Here is a 14,821-nt window from a genome sequence, read left to right as displayed (position 1 = left end):
AAAATGAAATGAATTGCTATTTGGAGAAACATGCATTGCAATATTAAAATAGAAATTTAATTAGTAAAATGATATAGATTTATTTCAAGTTCTATTTAGTTCGAACGTCGTATTAGATTGTACCACTTCGATCAAGTGATACTTTCCACGGCCATTCTATAAATACGTTCTTGAAAGAATTCGAATAATATATAATAGATAAAGAAATACAATGGAGATAAATACGAATAGAAAATACTTACAATAAATAGAGTTAATAATATTTATCACATAGTGCAAATAACAATATGACATGTAAAATAAATATTCAATATCAAGGAAAAAAATACACATTAGAAAATATTACAAACAATATAAATAAGTTCACTCAGTGATTTTAGAGACCAAAATAGAAAAAATAAGAACTTAAAGGACTAATTAGAAAAAATAGAAATTTAAAGGACCAAAATAGTAAAAAATAGAAATTTAAGGAAAAAATTAACAAAACAAAATATTACAGGTCTAAAATAGCAAAACAAAAATTTACATGAATAAAATAGCTAAAACATAAAGTTAAAGGACTAAAATACAAATACAGAAACTTAAAGGGCTAAAACAACAATTACAAATAAAACAGAGCCTAGATTGCAAATATTAAATAATACAAGTACTAAAAATAAAAATAACCCATGAATAAGATTTAGGACTAAAATGAAATTTCACAAAAACATAGAGGAGCAAAAAGTAATTAAACCAAAATGATAAAACAATGACTAAAATAATAAATTTACAAATCTTGTGACCAAATTCAAACATCACCGAAAATACACAAAGCACGAGACTAATGACTAAAAAGCAACAATAAAAATATGGTGACCAAATTCAAAAAATAACAACTGTAGCATAATATACAATAATAGAACCAAATTATAACATATACAAAATGAGAGCTTAAATTAAAAACAAAATAACATTATATTAATGTTTAAAATAGAAGATTACAAAATGGGAAGGACCTTTACAGTGAATAGCCCAAGCGTGAAAATGCTCCCCCAAGTCCCCCTTAAAACGACGTCGTTTTGCACATGCTATATAAGCCTAAAATCAGGCCAAAATTATCACTCAGCCCTCATTTGCTTCACCCCTCACCGAGAGAAAAGAAAGAGAAAAAAGAGCTCTTGAGAGCTCTCAGTTTCTAGCGAGACTCCCCTGAGTCGACCGTTATGGACCGGCGACGACCGCCGCTTGCCGGCGTTGGAGATGAGAGAAAAAGATGCCACCATGAGTGTCTTTTGGCCCTTAGTAGAAATCGGGGATTCGTTTGGCCTAAAAAAGGCTGAAACATCATCGATCTAGAAGAAACCCTTCGGTTTCTTCTTCTCCGACGACCTCCTTTCACCGACGTTCGACCGAGGTAAACCCCTTCTTCCTCTCTCCCTCTTTCTTCATTTTTTTCTCTCGGTATCTCTCTCTTTCTTTTATTTAAAACCCCTATTTTTCTCTTTTTTTTGCTTTTACTTGCTTCTCTGATTTGTGGTGATTGACGTCTGATGATAATCTTCCCGAGGAGATAAGCCTCTGCCATAGTTTAGATCTGCCTAGGGATATCTTGGATTTGTTTCTGATTTTTTTCCATATTTTTTCTCTGTTTTCTGACCGATTTGGTGATTTATTTGTTATTTTTGTCACTGTTGATGATGGAAACGACTCGAAATATGTCCGGTGGTGGCTCGACGACTTGGAGGCGGCTCACGCGATGAGGAAAGTCCATCTTGAGCGACGACTGTAAAGTTGACTAGTGGTGATTGCTTTAGGGTTAAAGGATTAAGGTGGAAACCCTAATCTACTTAGGGTTACTTGGTCGATTCGAGCTTCAGGTCGGATTCGGGTCATCCAAGTGGGTTATTGGATTAAGTTCTGGAATCGGGTGGGCTCTTATTTGGTTGGGTATGCTGAGTGATTGATGTTGTAGTTGGGTTGGGCTTCTGGAGTTGGGTATGTTCGGGTCTGGGCCCCAGGCTTGATGCAAGCCTGATGTTGTAATTTGTTTGGGCTTGTATTTAAGGATTGCAAAAAATGTAATTTATATATTAATAATAATAACAATAATATTTATATAAATAATAAAAAAAGACCCGGAAAAAAACAGGTGTCTACACACATAAATGGTGCAAATAGTTTTCTTTTGAGATTTTTGTGTTACTGTTGAAAATCACTAGGTAACTTTCTTTGGGATCCTCCCCTTTGGACTTGTGTAGGTGTGATTTTTGTACTATTCAATAGCCAGCTTGCTTGCCATTGTTAAGATTATACTAAACCTCAAGGTCATTCCCCGTTGTCATTAGTGCTCTTCCTCCAAATACCTCTTTAATAAACAAAAAAACTGCTAGCTCCTCTGAATCCGAGATGCAATGACTGAAAATGAGTCGTCGCGTTCATTGGTACCGTTACATTTCCGGAGACTGTCAAACTGTGAAATAAAGAACAACTTGGCTTCCATTTCGAGTAGCTTGTTACCGGTTTTCGGAACTGTTATCGATGATGCTTACTTGCAGCACAAGAAAAATGTTATTGCCCCTTATGATTGTAGATACCGGTGAGTAAATTAGCTACGTCAAATGTCGTAAGAATGTTAATTTCTAAACTTCCTCACTCGCAGCTGATGGCAAACGTTTTTGGTGGTGCGCGCGATATACTCCGCATGGGCATCCACTTTGTAGTTAGCATTTGTGGAAACTGCAGATGGACAACTCTTGTTCGTCGATTTGGTGGTCGACGCCTTCTTCGCCATAGATATCGTCTTAACTTTCTTCGTCGCTTACTTGGATACTTCAACTTTTCTTCTCGTTGATGATCACAAGAGAATTGCGTGGCGGTATTTTTTGTTTACCCATTTTTCTCAAAGCATCAACAGATAATTCTAAAGTTCTAACTTCTAGTTTCTACGTTATAATATTCAAAGGAAATGTGAACTTACAGATATGTGACGAGATTCTGGTTCTTTATGGACGTACATCTACACTGCCTTTCGAGTTAATAAGCAAAATCTTCACCGGTGAATGGCACACCCATAAAGCCTTTCTCCTCCTCAACTTGCTTCGTCTTTGGCGTCTCCGCCGCGTTAAAGAACTTTTCAAAAGGTAAATCATGCTTAGCTTGACACCTTGCATTAGTTTTCTTTAGCAACTCTCATATGTAGTAATAATACTAGTATAAAACAGATCTATTACCAATGATCAGGACAAAATAATGAAGAAATAAAAAATTGAAACAAAATATTACCATATAATCAGAAAGTAAAGATCGTCCTCCAAACTTAACACAATACTTTCAATTTTAAGCATCCGAAAATGAAAGGAGAAACTCAAAATGAATTACTCAGTTCGGTAGACCAGGAAAAGCAAGGGGAGCTACCCGACCATGAGGAATCAAAAAAATTAAAGAGATTACAGAACAGAAGAGAAATCAGCAGAGAAGTTGGTGTGCATGCTTTGATGTATGTTAAGTAAATGAAAGGAGCATATGGGCTTTGTAACTAATGGACAGTTGCCAAAAAGAAACGTGATACATATTCAAGACACATTGATACGAATGCAATTAAATCAAATAAACAATAACAGCATGCATAAATAGTTTTTTTATTACTAAAATAAATTCATAAGACATTATATAAACACTTGTAACAACAAATACTTTAACAATGTAGGATTTATTTGCATCATCCTTCAAATTTTTAAGAATACATCTTAAATTCTATATCATACAAATACATATAATTCTTAAAAACGAATTGTTGGGTCAGCTTTTTTATATTATTAGAAGCGAAATTTTTTTATAGGTTAGAAAAGGACATACGCTTTAGCTACTTCGGGACAAGACTCCTTAAACTAATATGTGTGAATATTATTTTCTACTTAATCCAATCTCCCATTTCTAACCAAACATTTGGAACTAAACTTCATTTACTGTACTCAAAATGGCAGGTAACCCTATTTTCATTGCACTCAGCTGATTGCTTCTATTACTGGCTAGCTACACACCATGAGCCCCCACAACGTACATGGATTGGAAAAATGATAGGAGATTTTAAGCAAAAATGTGTGTGGCATGGTTACACCTGTTCCATTTACTGGTTAATCGTCACCCTCACTACAGTCGCCTATGGAGACTTTTATTCCGTGAATAAAAGAGAGAAGGTGTTTAACATTATATATATGCTATTCAACATTGGCCTCACTGCCTACATAATTGGTAACATGACAAATCTCGTCGTCCATGCCGCGGTCAAAACCTTCGCCATGGGGAGATGTCGAAGAACTAGGAAACGGATCGATTACTCTTGCTTTGTTGGTTCTACGAACAAAGTAAACAGACTACCATATTTTATATGATTCTGTCAAATACACAGTAACCGGATCGTGTCTCAACAGAGGGATAGCATCAATGAGGTATTGCTATATGCAAGGAAGAATAGACTACCGGAAGGGATTAGAGAGCAAATGGTGGCACACATTCAACTCAAGTTCAAGACGGCAGAGCTACAGCAAGAAGTACTAAAAGACCTGTCAAAGGCAATAAGATCCAGCATTGCCCAACACCTCTTCCAGAAAACTGTTGAAAAAACCTACCTATTCCGAAGAGTCTCCGAAAACCTTGTTTCTCAGTTGGTACCAATATTTCTATTCTTATGACCATTTAAAACTGCCTACCTTACTTGAGAAATACTATGTTGCTATGTTAGAACAAAAGCAGAGCTTTAACAGCTATAAATAGCTATACATCAGTACTTTATGGTATTTTCTTCTTAACAGGTATCAGAGATGAAAGCAGAATACTTTCCTCAGAGGGTCGAAATTACTTTACAAAATGAGATACCTACAGAGTACAGAGTTCTACATTCTAGTATCGGGAGCAGTGGTACATCATCGTTCTTTAATGGGCATTTTTGCATTTTTTTTAACATCATAAGGAAAGTCTAAACTCCCTAAAACTGCAGGATGTGGTGACATACAAGAATGGAACGGAGCAGGTATTATCTTTTTTTTCCACGAGAATATATTTCATAATGATTGGAGAACTTACTAGTAAAAACATAGATATGATGTCGATCAAAGATGCCTTATTTTAATAGCAAACTGAAACTGGAAATGACGAGAGAAGTAAAAACAAAGAATCCAAATGATGGTGTCTCAGGCTAGTGATGGTCTAAAGAAGTATGAAGAATTGCTGCTCATGCCATAGACTCGAAAGACAAGATATGACCATGATCATTCATCAAGAGACCCGAATGCATATCATACCAGTAATTTAAACTAAAGTATCTTTCTTTCTATTTGTCCGAAACTAAGTTTCAGTCTTTCCTTCTTAAGTTTTTGTCAAATCTAGAATCTGCAGATATGGCAGGAGAAATTGGAGTGATTTTCAATATTCCACAACCTTTCACAGTGAGAACTAAGAGACTCTCCCAGGTTATCCGAATAAGTCATCATCATTTCAAAACAATGCTGCAATCAGGAAGTGAAGATGGAAATATTATGTTGGCTTGAATGAAGAGCATTATCATATTCTTCCATTAGACATAATTTGCTCATTGAAATATGGTAGTTTGTTAACCGGTTGAGAATCTTCAATGTAGTAAGAGCCGGCGGTCGAAGCCATCTTCTTGTCGGTTGTGTTGGAAATCGGTAGAGCTTCTTCTATGATCGTCTCAAGGTTGTTAAATCTTTTTAATGAGTCAAGCTCTGATATTAATTGTTAGGATTTACGAAGCTCAAGATTGACAACCGAAAAAGTTTGCCAAGAGGGGTGAATTGGAAAATTGTGTTTCGGGAGTAAGGAGAAAGAAAGTATAGACAATTTGGCACAAGGATTTATAATGATTTAACTACCTCAATGAAGTTTACATCAACTACCTAAGCTCCTCACTTGGGACTTTTCAACAAATCCACTAATTTATTCTTTCTTTTTCAAGGATAAAGAGATAACTTTTACAAACTCCCTAGCTTTTCAAAGGCTTAGCTATAACCAAAACCCTTTTACAAATGATAAAAGAAGTAAACAATAAAACCTCTACAAGGTTGGATGTTTACAAATTAAATCTCAGAAGAACAAAAATATTTACAAGAGAAAGTAAAATAAGAATGAAAATCTCTTCTCTTGTGTTTGATTGCTTGGATATGTGTTATAATCATTCTTTAAGTGTATTGAACTTGTATTTATATGTTGGAATAAGTTTGTGGCCGTTTCTAGCCGTTGGGAGTGATTTGGAGCCGTTTGGATGTTTTCTCTGCAAAATAAAACTGCCCAGGACAGATGGTATCAGTACTCTTATAGGGAGTATTGGTACTACATTTGTAATATTTAAATAAATCTAGTCGTTACTAGTTGTTGGGCCTAACGGTATTGACGATATCGATATTATGACCATGGTATCGATACTACTATGTAAAGTAGTATCGATACCCCTTTGAGTATCAGTACCTATTTTACATTATGAAATTTGAGCAAGCTGGTAGTATCGATACCACCTTGAGAGTATCGATAATACCTTGAGAGTATTGATACTTCTCTTACCTAGGGTATCAGTACCGCTTGAACATTATCGGTATTGTTCATATAGTATCGATACTGTAATAACAGTATCGGTACTACGTTCGTTGAAAATCAGTTTTGTGCTCAAATTCACTTTTAATGAACTTTGAATTATTTTTGAAAACTTTGAATAAATTCAATTCAAGTCCAACAACATTTTACCTTAATTTGTTATATCAAAATATTATAAAACATAGTTTAGCTCAAAACCAATTATTTAGAAAAATAAAAATTGGATTTGAAAGTTAAGCTTGAGAGCTTAAAAAAATAAAAGAAAATTAATTTCTAAAAACAACTCATTAGGTTTAAAAATGGCAAAATACTCACATTGTCATTTTCATAGTCATATGGAACATACTTGTCCAATAAAGAAAAGAAAATCTTTTAAAATTAGACAATTATGAGTTTCTAAAGGAACAAAGGGCATTGAAACTAACGTTCAAGGATCCAAAGTAATTTGGATACCAAAATCTACTTAAATGTCTTTTATAGGTGTGTGGGAGCAATGGTGATGAAAAATGACGATGCTCAAATGCTCTAACCACACTTGAAAAGGAATGAGTAACCTCTAAACTTAATGTTTAGCTTTGATTAATTGGTTGCCTATTTGTTGTTTGCATACATGAGTTTTGAACTTAAATGATTTTATGATGATTTTTTATCTCATGTACATCAAAAAGAATTGTGATGAATATTTTCTAAAATTTTTAATGATTCCTCATAATTATTTTTCATTATAATGAATTTTGGTCAAAATTAATTTTTTAATGCAAAAGATATCTAACTATTGATATCACTTTTTCAAATGTTTTTCTCTTTCAAATTTTAATTTTTGACCTTAATTTTAAATGTTTATGCTTGTGACTTATTTTAAATGAACTTAATTTCAACATTTTTGGATAACTTTATGCATATGCACTTAATTTCAACAATTGGTATTATATAAAGTAGATTAGATTTGGATATATTAAATTTCATATACTACTAACATGTTTGTTATTCTTTGTAGAAATTTAATTTTGTTTAAGTGTCAAGTTTTTTAAAGTCAAAATTTTGTTTGGAATGCATTTTTTAGGGGGCTTTTGATTTTTCAAATGCTTTTAATTATAAAATTATAACTTACTCTCCACGGTTATTTTTTAACCTAAAGTTTGAATTATTTTTTTATATAACAAAAGGGGGAAGAAGTATAATTTGAAAATTTTAATTTCTCAATGAAAAAGAAGAGCTCTTAACATTTTCCAAAATATGTTTCTTTTTCATTAAATGTTTTATTAAGGGGGAGTTTTGTCAAAAATAATTTTTCAAATGTTTTGTTATATAAAAACTAGAGAGATTGTTGAACTATGTTTTATAATAATTTTGATATAACAAATTAAGGCAAAATATTTTTGGACTTGAATTGAATTTATTCAAAATTTTCAAAAATAATTCAAAGTCCATTAAAAGTGAATTTGAGCACAAAACTTATTTTCAACGTACGTAGTATCGATATTCTATGAACAGTACCGATATTGTTCATGTGGTACAGATATACTAGGTAAGAGAAGTATCAATACTCTCAAGATAGTATTGATACTACCAACTTTCTCAAATTCCATAATGCAAAATAAGTACTGATACCCAAAAGGGTACATATATTACTTTACATAGTAGTATCGATACAGTCAGGCCCAACGGCTAGTTTTACTTAAATGTTACAAAGGTAATACCGATACTCTCTATAGGAGTATCAATACCCTCTATCCTGTGTAGTTTTATTTTGCAGGGAAAACATCTCCAACGGCTCCAAATCACTCCCAACGACTAGTTTTATTTAAATATTACAAAGATAGTACCGATACTCCTCTTGGGCAGTTTTATTTTGTAGGGAAAGCATCCCCAACAGCTCCAAATTACACCCAACGGCTAGAAACGGCCACAAACTCATTCCAACATATAAATACAAGTTCAAGACACTTGAAGAAGGGTTATAATACATATCCAAGCAATCAAACACAAGAGAAGAGTTTTTCATTCCTATTTTACTTTCTCTTGTAAATATTTTTTTACTTGTGAGCTTTAATTTGTAAATATTCTACTTTGTAGAGGTTTTATTGTTTACTTCTTTTATCCTTTGTAAATGGGTTTTGGTTCTAGCTAAGCCTTTGAAAAGCTAAGGAGTTTATAAAGGTTATCTCTTTATCCTTGAAAAAGAAAGAACAAATTAGTGGATTTGTTGGAAAATCCTATTTGAGGAGCTTAAGTAGTAGATGTAAACTTCATTGAGGGAGTTGAAACACTATAAATCATTGTGTCAAATTGTCTATATTTTATTTCTCCTTACTCCCTAAACACAATTTACCAATTCACCTCTTTTGATAAACTTTTTCGATTGTCAATTTTGAACTTCGTAAATCCCAACATATTATTATCGCAAACTTCATAAAGGTATGTAAACTTTATCATGTACACAAAGAGGCAATCTACGGTCAGCTCTATCCTATAAAGGGACGAAAAGATATGATTTTTAAGTAAAAGCATTTTTTTAATGGGATAATTCATCCATATGGTACGTAAAGATGTTAAAAAAATAGATCAGAGCATGTAACAGTGCTTTAAATTTGAATAAGCAGTTCCATCAATGGTTTAGAAAAAAAATGAACAGTGAAAACCCTCACAATCAATTCATGGACAATACAAAATCTTCATCCATAAAAGTTTTAAAAAACAAAAAATTAAGGGCGCCTTTTTACTCCAACTCCTTTTCTCTAAGTACTTGATAGGCTTAGGGAAAGATAGGCTACAGTCATAGATTTCAGAATTGGACCGGTTAGCGAATTAATAATGTTATCGATTTATTGGTTCAATCGGTTGAATTGGTCTGATCGGTCGGAAGAATCGGATGACATCATAATTATTTAAAAAATTAAATAAAAATACCAAAAATATTTAATAAAAAATATTTTTTTATATCACAAGTCATATTCAAAGCAAGTCATAACATATATAAGTTAAAAACCATAAAATCAAGTGAAACAAAATGATTCAAATTAACTACAACATAATATTTAAGGTAAAACATATTAAATAATATAAATATAATTATATAACTATAATTAAAAAATAAATTTGGAGTTAAAAAAATCATAACAAAATTATATAACTATAATTATATAACTATTCTTTCACTTCAATCAAGCTCGAATTTTAGGCTTCAATCGAGCTTCTAATTTTTTTTTAAGTTCAAGCCTTTTTGAGTTCAAGTTTCAATATTATATTTCGAGTTTGAGTTGAACCTGATAATTTTTAGCTTGTGAGTTTGAGTTGAGTTGAGCTTACTTTTAAAGTTTTCAAGTTCGAGTCGAGCTCAGCAATACTCGAGTTCGACTTGGCTCGTTTAACAAACGACGTTGTTTGGTTTAATTTTTTTTTAAAAAAAAACAAAAATCTCGATTTTTTCCGGTTTTCAGCCGGTCCGGTTCGAACGGTTCAGCGGTTCTGGCCGGTTCACTAATAACGGTTCAACCGGTTTAAATTGAATCGAACTAAACAACGATTTTCAATTGAACCGGCCGGTCCGGTCCGATTTTCAAAACAGAGGCTACAGGAACACTACCTTTCCTAAGAGAATTGCTGGTGTACCAGAATATACAGGAATGTTTCCATCCTAACGTTGAAACACTTGGATAAATGTGAGCCATAATTGTGTTTGTACGTAATGCAAAGAATAAAGATAACATTTCATGAAAATCTATACCATTATTGCGTGAAAAGCAGATTAAATTCTATTCATTTTGTTTACAGCCTATGGCACAAAAATGAGGAAAAACAACACAGAGAAACATTGGATTGCACAGATGCAAATCCAGATGGTAAGTTGCTTCTTCGTTAATGATATATAATGGACTAATAACTTTTAAGCATATACCATCAGATCTTAAGAATGCCCCCATAAGCCCATACAAAGCGTGGATGCAGCCAGAGAACTATACCTTGAACTGATAATTGCTAAAACTTGTAGTTGCAGCAACTGATTATTATCATATAATAAATTATTTTAATCAAAACATTCACTTGGTTTCCCTGTATCATGTCAATTCTTGACTAGCATCTATTTTTTTTTTTTTTTTTTTGACATGTACATATTAGAGCATAAGGCTGAATCCTTTGTTTTTATGGAGGGAAAGGGCAAATCTATCATCTATCTTGGATGGTAGAAACTCTATATCCACAAATTACTGTCTTATGGTGATGATGACATTAGTTTTCTAGTTCATGGATTACACAATATTGATGCTATACCTATACCAAATGATTTGTTAAATAAATCCAGATATATGTTCTCATGATAAAATGCATAATATTCTCTAAATATTTGTATAAATGATTGATTCAACCATTTTGTAGGAACACCAGACAATTCCAGTCCTTCACCAAGTACAGGTACAACTAGGGTGATGATCTATGGTTATCATCCATCCGAAGAAACAATGTTTAGTGATAGATTCGGGAAGCTTATAATTTTGCCTGACTCAATTGAAGACCTCTTCAGTCTAGCAGGTATCACAGAAATACAATCCTTTTTTTTAGATGAATTTGCATCTATGTATACCGACAAACAGAAACTGTACAACCACCAAAGCCTAAAATTCACGAGGCTACTATGCACACAAGGAAAACCCTATACAAGCAAATCCCAATTCAAACAAATATTACTGTGCCTAAATATTTGCTTCTGCTTAACCCTACCCCTAAGTTTTAATTTGACAATCTCCTGAACCTGCCTGAAAACCACTTCCACAGTGGACTCAACCTGCTTAAACAACATACTATTCCTTTCCTTCCAAAGCACATAGATACTATCATTCCAAGCTAACCTTAAAATCTGAGCTGGGAGAGAGCGACTCTTCAAGGAGCTACAAACCCAAGCCAACTCATGGTCCCAATCCATAACAACCCTGCCAATGCCACAAGCACACACTACATCTTGTAGAGTGTGATCCCTCGATTCCTCCCCCGCCTGCATAACAAACACAAAACCTCCACATTCAAACCAAAAGAAAACAATCTACATCTTGTGGGCAATTTATCAAGAGTGGTCATCCAAGCAATCATAGAATTCCTAGGGACATGCCCTGAATGCCAAACAACCACATCCCAAGGCACCTTTGACCCCTGCCCCCACACAGCTCTCCAAATGCTCAAAACAAAGTTGCAGGAAGGGTGAAACAAAGTTGCAGGAAGGGTACAACAAATCAAGCAGGCTAGTATCCATGTCCTGAAGATGCACCAGGCTTCTCCAAGTCCAAATGCACAGATGGGGGCACACATGCAGCCAAAAGGAGACGCCCTTAAGGACATATTCCTGGATCCAAGCAATCCACAAAGAACCTTCACCAAACTCACCCTGACCACGAGTTTCGAATCAAAAACAAAGCACAAGCTTTATTCCAAAGCTTCACATTATGCAAACCCAGGCCCCCCTCAGACTTGGGAGTGCAGACCTTCACCCAACTCACCCTGACCCCTTTTATAGGTTTATCCTCCCCTTTCCAGAAGAACCTGGAACACAGTTGATTACTACGCGTGATAGCTGCCTACTCCAAAAGTGTTAAATACTATATAGAACCGATTGGATAAGCTGCCACCTACCAGCATATGAAAGTTTCCTTGCCATCCAAGCCTGAAGTTTTGAAGAGATCTTATCCAAAAGAGGGCCACAATCCGCAATAGAGTCTCTTTGCAACTCAAGGAATGCCCAAATATCTAACTGGCAAGATACCGAACTTAATTCCCAAAGATTCCTGCAAGGCAACCTTATCAGAAACACCCATACCCGTGGAGAACATCTCAGAACTACAATCTTCTCAAAAATCAAATATTTGTTTTTAATTTCCCCATAGAATGCTAAAAGACAGAAGGAATGGGTAAAACTGCAACTAAACCGATAAACAAACAGAAAGATATAACCCAACTAAAGCGCATTCCTAAATCCTAAGTGAAGGTTCTCGAGTGCAAGACTACATGTTGAAAATTTTGATATTGAGACCTCAAACATGATGCTTAGCTTATTAAATCAATAAAAGAGCCATTTTCATTTTGCATCACAAAAATATAGAAAGAACTTAACATATAGGTTTACTCATCTAGTGAAATTAATTTCACTAATAAATGAGTGGAATGGTAGTAAACTTACCTAAGAGGAAAACAGTATGCCCTCTTGGCTGTGCTAGTATACACTTGACGATTGAAAAATAAAAAGGAAGGATATGTGAGCATCAATGGAGGATGATGAATTTGGTTATATCTGGTTAATGCAGAAAAGAAGCTCGGAAAGAGAGGCAGCACTATTCTTATGGAAGATGGCTCAGAAGTTGAAGAACTTAATGCTCTGAGAGAGAATGATCACTTATTCATTGTTTAAATGCTAAAATAAAGTAATATTTATTGGTTATCCACATATTGATCTGTTTAATTGATGATTATACTAAATATGTAAGAAGTAATGGCGCCTAACATTTCTAAAGAAAGAAATATTTGCAATACAGTTGCATGCGCGTATGAATGGATATGTGTATCACTGTTTGTGACAGAGGCAATCAAAATTTACTCATTGTGCTTTAGGGTACATTTATATTTATGCACAATATTAAGTCATCTTCGGTTATTAGATACTCCATAAGAGTAATTGGAATGTGGTGGTGGAAATCATAGAGCTTACACCTCTCATTCGCTGGTATTCAGCATTTCCAGAACAGTGTATGCAGCTTTCTGGAACTGTTCCTTCTCTTCCTCCAAGCTTTTCTTCCTTTCAGAAGCAAAGCCTTTGCACGTCTCTACCTCTTCCATTATTCGTGAAGAGTTTTGATCAATTTCACTGCAGAAATTTATTCAAAAGGTAAACAGAACATAACAGAACATAGTGTTAGGAGAAATACGGTGTCTGCAACAAGCTAATGATTTATTAACACACGTCTCCCCTTTGAAAAGAATGTCCAAAGAGAGAGTGACTGAGTGAGGCAATACAAAAATGTCGGATCCCAAAAATAAAGAATAAGAAGTCCAGGAGAAGGACAACATTGCCCGTCTGTGCTTAACAAATTCATTTTACCTGCTATAAACTAACAGCGAGTTATGAATTCTCGAAAATTCAGTTTCTCACCGAAATGATAATAAAAAGAGTACAGAAAACAAGAAAAAGAGGAAAGCAGAAAGCAGATATGCATGAGAATACATTAAATATTTCTTTATCTAATTTTTCACAAGGCCTAAGTTCAGATATAGAAATAAAACTAGTTAACAACTATTCCAAGAGAAAGTTCCACATCGCCATTATTGGCCAATGAAGTAACAAATAACGATTCACTTACTTTATCATCTTAAGCATATTCTCCATTGCAATCTGAACTTGTTGCGACAAATCCGTATTAATTAAATCCAAGTCACCAACTATTATTGTGCGAGATAAACAAATATAAGGAAAATAACACGATTGGAGAAAATTAAATTGTAAAAGCTTTACAAGGACGTATTCATAATAGTGAAATCTGTCTGTTCAGCTTATCATCCCTGAAAATGTCCAGAATCCAAAAAAAATGACAAAGAAAACAAGCGATCTCAAGAAATTAACAACGGCCTATTCATTTTCAAAATGATTCAAGCCGACCTTCACGTTTCACACCATTTCTTAGATAACTTGAATTACGCAGGTAACGATGACGGAAAGGTTTGTTCAACGTGAAATTAACATGCGATCATTGAAAGGAGAAATCACGTAACGAAAGAGAACATTGAATGTAGTTTGAAATTGTAAGCGAAAGGCAAGTTATTATTGAACAGAAGGAAGAGGAAAAAATAAGGCAGAGATTAACCGTAAACGAGAGAAGAGAGGACAGATTAAGCTTCTTCTGGCGCAGGCGGAGGAAGCGACTGAGCATCAACCTGCTGAGATGGTGAACTCGCCATTTCTTCTTCCTTTCGAGCTTTCGAGTGTTTTTGGTTTGATTCAGTATGATACTCTGATTGTTTGGGAGGCCCGATTTAAAATAGTGATTGTGTTAGTTGCTGAAACAAAAACTGAACTAAATAGTAGACTGACTATCTGAAAGATTGCTTTGAAAGAAAAATGTCTAAAAATTAATATTGATAAGATAGAGTATTTATGTTCAAACTTCAGTGGGAACCAAAACGATGAAGATGTAAAGGTATGCATCGAATGACACGTTCTCCCCACAAAAGATTGTTTCAAGTACCTAGGGTATATGATACA

The 14,821-nt window shown here is 34.1% G+C and overlaps 1 pseudogene; it reads left to right on the top strand.

The window, feature by feature from the left end:
- Positions 1-2,390: 2,390 nt before the first annotated feature.
- LOC120197602 lies at positions 2,391-13,153 on the top strand (annotated as a pseudogene).
- The last annotated feature ends 1,668 nt before the right edge of the window (positions 13,154-14,821 follow it).

Source organism: Hibiscus syriacus, unplaced genomic scaffold (assembly GCF_006381635.1).
Source record: "Hibiscus syriacus cultivar Baekdansim isolate YM2019G1 unplaced genomic scaffold, ASM638163v2 tig00117048_pilon, whole genome shotgun sequence".
In the NCBI taxonomy this organism is placed as follows: Eukaryota; Viridiplantae; Streptophyta; class Magnoliopsida; order Malvales; family Malvaceae; genus Hibiscus; species Hibiscus syriacus.
The sequence above is the reverse complement of the archived record's forward strand: the minus strand, read 5'-3'. Positions and strand labels throughout refer to the sequence as shown.